Consider the following 6,251-nt stretch of genomic DNA (forward strand, 5'->3'; position numbering starts at 1 on the left):
CCCGGGTCAGCGCGAGCAGCTTCTTGCTCGTGCAACTAAGGATCTCTGAAGAGAAGTTGCCCTTTTTGTTGGAGAGCAAAGAAGAATAAAGATTCTCAGCAACATTTTCACAAAATATACAACAGGATGTACTTTTACACTTTATACTTTTTGCATATTATATTATATAATATAATATATTATGTACTCTTACACTTATTATTATTATTATTTTTATTTATTTTTTGGCATCAGTGTCATAAAGGGCTTTTAACATCAGCTAAACCTTCCATTGCATAAAAAGTTATTTACAGTGAAATAAAAAAAAAGTTATTTGGATTATTAAAATGTTCTTCACACTATAAGGTTCTTCTAAGAACTGTTGAGGTTCTTTGGGGAACCAGAATGTTTTGTTGTTGTTGTTGTTGTTTTATGCAACTGCTGCGAAAGCCCCAACTTATTTGACATGCAAACAAAATGTGCTCTAAACCTTTAAGTGTCTGGCTAATTAATAAAATATCAGTTTTTATTCCCAAAATATGATAACTAAAAGAAGTGACAAGAATACATGCATACTGCTGTTTTAAATGTTTATTGTTTGCACATAGAATGAGGGCTTCATCCATTGCATGTTCTAAGGTTATTCCCATACATGCATTGAGAAGCTCTCTTTAGTCTATTTCTGCGCGTGAGAGCGTGAGAGCGCCGGTTGGGGCGGGCTCGGTTTTTAGGGACAATCCTAAATCTGCTCGGTCAGTCACGGGAAGACTGTCTCTGTCTTGAGCACGAAGGTGCGGATTTTGAATGAACCGGATCATTGCTCTTTTACAATCACGCGATCGGTCAGTGTGACGCTCTTAATCCCGCTCCAGAGCCGCGCATTAGACTGTGATCCGGCTCCTCGCGTGTGAACCGAGACTGTGTGACACACATTCCGCGTGAATCACGGCAACCGGCGCGACCGAGGCCAGTCTGGACGGTGAAATCACACTTACAATGTGTGAATGTCTTCTACTGTAAGGAAATAGTACAACAGATCTAGTGTTAGTGCAACACCTGTGCCTCCTCTGTCAGAACACCTGTGTCAAATTTAGGACAAATAACCTTTATATATTCACTAAATCACCAGCTGATTAAAATACACTGAGCAGAAATGATGCAAATTGAACAAATGCGATTTATGCATTGGAAATCAGACATCTATCTATCATGAGAATCATTTATATATTCTATATTTAAAGGTTTAATAATTTATTAAAAGCGTTTATGAATAATAATAATGAATAATGCATTATATAACCAAAGTTTAAAATGCATTAAATTATTTGAAGGGGTTTCTTTGTCATTTATTTTAATGCATCATACTTTCTGAATAGATAATTATTATAATGTTTACAATTATTCAACAGATCATATAGTAACTCAATATAAGGTGCATTACAAGGCATAACTGATGCATTAAAAACACACTTATTGTACATTATATGTAAAGGCTTTAGGTATAGCAGTGTCATTTGGTTTACACTTGTTTCACACAATATATTATAACTAATGCAGATTAAATTGAGTGCAAACTGTGAAGGATCAAAAAGTCAAGCTTAAAGACCAAATGCTGTTTTTTATGCAAGTACATTTTTTAGTCTCTATAATGCAGAATCCAAATTAAAACAATCAATCAGTAAAATCAAAGCCAAAAACATCAATTATTTGATCCATTAATTAATAATTTGTGAAATGCTTAAGTTACCTGCACTTAAGAACAGAACAGTACACTGAACTCAGAACAGTAACTGGGGAAAAAACACGGCAAAACAGCAAACACATCTGAACACTTAGGCAGTAATGTAGCATGGAGAGTTTGCGTGTGTTTGGAGCCGCTATGTCAGTGTCAAAGGACAAACTAAGAGAACAAGACACATTTGTTTGCCTTCAGCAGTAAAACTTCAAGCAATTTCACAAGATGAAAGAAGTCAAATGAGTGTGAAGCTTCATCACGCAACACTCGAGCACCTGCCGCGCTCACCTTTACTGAGAGAGTGTGTGTGTGTGTGTGTGTGACATGGGTATGACACAGGTATTACAAGGAGAGGATGACTTATGAGGACATAACCCATGTCCCCATTTTTCAAAACACTTATAAATCATACAGAATGAGTTTTTTTGAGAAAGTAAAAATGCACAAAGTTTCCTGTGAGGGTTAGGGTTAGGTGTAGGGTTGGTGAAGGGACATAGAATATACAGTTTCTACAGAATAAAAACCATTACACCTATGGCTCAGTGCAAATGCAAGGTCTTCAGCAGAAACACTGACTCCTGTCTCGATCATCTGAGAGAGAGAGAGAGAGAGAGAGAGATGATTTCACCAGCAAACACAAACAGCTGCACACTTCCTGCGAAGCTCCTGAGAAACTCTGCTCAAGTGCACAGAGGGAAAAAGCTGCTTTTGCACCAAATGATGATTTCATTTAAGATCATTGATAAAGAAAATCTATTTAAATCTATCATAAGCGCCTTAAACTTTTAACAGCACTGTAGCTTTGCGGGAAGGTTTTTTTTAAGCATCTTGGAGACACAGTTCTTCTGGACTGAGTCTGTCTCAGTTAGTTCTGTTTCTTCACGTCACTCCAGGTTTATGAAACCAATGAGTGCAACGAGTGTGCTGAAAGTTGAAATAGTTTTAGGTTTATGCATATATTTTGATGCAGTGGTTATTTGGCAGATATAGTAACATGCACTGGGTTGCATGCGTGTGTTTCTGTCTGTCAGGAGACCGGAGGAGTGCAGAACTGCTCCAGATTGCGTGCCGGCAGGTCGTATTCTCATACTGTACTTCAAACATGACACTTCAAAACCTCTCGCTCCATTCTGAGCTGTTCCTGCTCACAAGGACACACACATGACACTGACAGGTGGACGGCCCTCGCAGTGAACCCTGCAGGTAAGATCTGGACACACACACACACACACGCACACACAGATAGACGCACACACGTTTGTTTTTGTGTAAAGTGTGTTCATCCCATAGGTGTAATGGTTTTTATAATGTAGAAACTGTATATTCTATGTCCCTTCACCAACCCTACACCTAACCCTAACCCTCACAGGAAACTTTGTGCATTTTTACTTTCTCAAAAAAACTCATTCTGTATGATTTATAAGTGTTTTGAAAAATGGGGACATGGGTTATGTGCTCATAAGTCACCCTCTCCTTGTAATACCTGTGTCATACCCATGTCATTATACAGAGTTGTGTCCTGATATGATACAAAAACAAGAGCGCACACTCACACACACACAGAGAGATTGACATACACACACACACACACACACAGAGATTGACATACACACACACACACACACACACATGCATGCATGCACGCACACAGTTGTTGTTAAAGGAGGAAGTAGTTCTGTAGCCAAACCTTTACCACATCAAAGAAGACTTGTGTTGATATACTGTATAACTTTAATGTGGTTACATGACACTACATAATTTGAATGATCAGATCTTCAAAGATTTGATTTCTGTACACTTTGCCAGTCACCTGAGACAAAAAAGCAGGTGTAAACATGGTCTTAATGCACCTTAATCCAGACTGTATTGTACTGTATTGTGTGTACTGTAGGTTATAATGACTTTCAAGGCTCTAAACAATGAATGTTAGTGTTGTTCAGTAAGTTCTGGAAGTGTGCGTGTTGCTTATGTTCAGTAACCCTGTTATATAAATGATTTTGTGCTCCTGATTAAATTACCTTTATCTTCAGAAAAGCATGACAGAGTAAATGATCTCTGCCACATGGGAGGAGGATTTTATAAATCAATAGAGACTGAACCCACAAAGAAAACATGATATATTTGAGCATAACCAGAAACGTTTAGTTTCACTGTAAAGATTTCCCACAAAATATTTATTTACATAACATTTCCAGGCCAGGAAATCCCAACTATATATCTAAGACTTTTTCTATGTACACCAAAGGCCTATTTCTCTCAAATATTGTTCACAAATCTGTCTAAATCTGTGTTCGTGAGCACTTCTCTTTTGCTGAGATAATCCATCCTCCTCACAGGTGTGGCAAGATCCGATTAAACAGTATGATTATTGCACAGGTGTGCCTTAGGCTGGCCACAATAAAAGCCCACTCTAAAATGTGCAAAGGAGAAGTGCTCACAAACACAGATTTAGACAGATTTGTGAACAATATTTGAGAGAAATAGGCCTTTTGCATAAAGTCTTAGATCTTTGTGAAATTTACTAACAATTTCTGAGTAAAAATAAACTTTTGCATCATTTGAAATCAAACACTTCTCATATAGTATGAAAAAAAAACAGTTGTGTGAAAGTAACAAAATGGTAGATGTAGCATCTAAATCTCATTTGTAGTTCCAATATACAGAACACACATTTTAATGGTTTTTTAGGTAATGGTGGGCTCAAGTGTCCCTGGAAGGATTAAGGTATAATTATGATGGTAGGTCAGTTTGGCGATGCACCTTTTCTACAAATGAATAAATAGATAATATTCAATAATATTACAATTAAACTAAAAAATCACGATTAAAATATATGCATGTTTTTTTCTTTGTTTCTTACATTTTGATTATATTTATGAAGGTGCTGTAAATTGAATCACTGCATATTCTATTCATATATCAAAATTGTACAATAGCCTACTATAATATTTTTATAGATGTCATTTAGTTTTATTGTAAATGACAAAAAATGTGAATTTCTCTAGATTTACAAATCCTTTTAGGATAACATAAATGCACAACTGCATGAAATGTATCACACTGTGCAAGTTTTTTTTGGATATTTTTTGATGAAGGTCTTGCATATGTGTGTTTAACTAGATAAAAACAATATAAAGCACTTTTGAATGTTGTGAGCTGTGGTCATTTGTATCTACACAACATGTGTCTTAGCAACAGTGTTGGGTGTAACGCGTTACAAAGTAACGCGTTACTGTAATAATATTACTTTTTTCAGTAACTAGTAGTGTAAGGCATTACTCGTCTGAAAATGGTAATATTATTACAGTTTTCCCAAGCTAGTTACTTGCGTTACATTTGCCAGTAGCACCTTCATCACACACAAGGCACACAACACAGAGAACAGAAGGGAAGGGAAGGAGGGCGTGAATGGAACAGTGATTGGTCTGGGTTTGGCACGAGGTATCATTTACCATCACTGATTGGTCGACAGCCGGCAGCAGAGCGGCACGCTCAGACAGATGGGGAAAAATGGAAGCGTCAACAACGGCAAGCTCTTTTTCAGAGGAAGGTTCCCAGCAACAGAAAGCTAGTTTCGACGGGTGGAGATTCAGTAATTATTTTGTAGGAGTGCTCCGATCACGATCGGCCGCTCGTTAATGCGCATCTCAGTAAAGCCGGTTCTCTAAAGCGGTTTATTCCATCAGGTGCGTGAACCATATGTTCATACAACCGTGCCAATAAACGCTGAAAATGAACGTGGATTTGCGCATCTTCTCAGTTAATAACGGCTCTGTGTAGTAACAGCTGCTCTATGTGAAATCACGCACCTGATGGAATTAACCGCTGATTAGAGAACAGGTGTACTGACGAGCAGTAATATAAGTGAGTTGTGTAAACAGTGATTTATGTGACTTCAATTATTTCTTATTAAACTGAAATCGAAAAGTAAAAAGTATTTTTTGGAAAAACCACATCCTGGTGTTAGTCTTCATATGCTGCTGAATAGTGTTAACACGGATATAGAAAAATAAGGAGTGCAAGAGATTGATTCCTAATGTCAGTTTATTTTTAATTAATACTACAGTAGTTCGGTTCCCTTTACATCTTTAACTACCCGTTAATTTATCAATTGAATGGGTGACCTATCCTCATTAATAGAGCAAACATTTGTCCCCCCTGAGAGAATTGGCAGGAGCCGCCACTGATAAAGACCCTAAAGAACACTCCTCCTTTGTATGTTCTCCCCCCATCTGATGCATCTCAGGCAATCATAGAGTAATTAAGAAAAAAAGATGTAACTAGTAATATAACTAGTAATATAACTAGTTACTTTCTCCAGGGAGTAATAAAGTAAAGTAAGGCATTACTATTTTTGAGAGTAATATGTAATATGTAATATATTACTTTTTTGAGTAACTAGCCCCAACACTGCTTAGCAAAGACTCACAACCTCGTTTTCATCCGCGTTAAATTCAGTATGGTGTCTATTGTTTATACTAAAGGTCGGGTAACACTTTAGAATAAGGTTCCATTAGTTAATGTTAGTTAATGTATT

Source organism: Carassius auratus, chromosome 18 (genome assembly GCF_003368295.1).
Source record: "Carassius auratus strain Wakin chromosome 18, ASM336829v1, whole genome shotgun sequence".
In the NCBI taxonomy this organism is placed as follows: domain Eukaryota; kingdom Metazoa; phylum Chordata; class Actinopteri; order Cypriniformes; family Cyprinidae; genus Carassius; species Carassius auratus.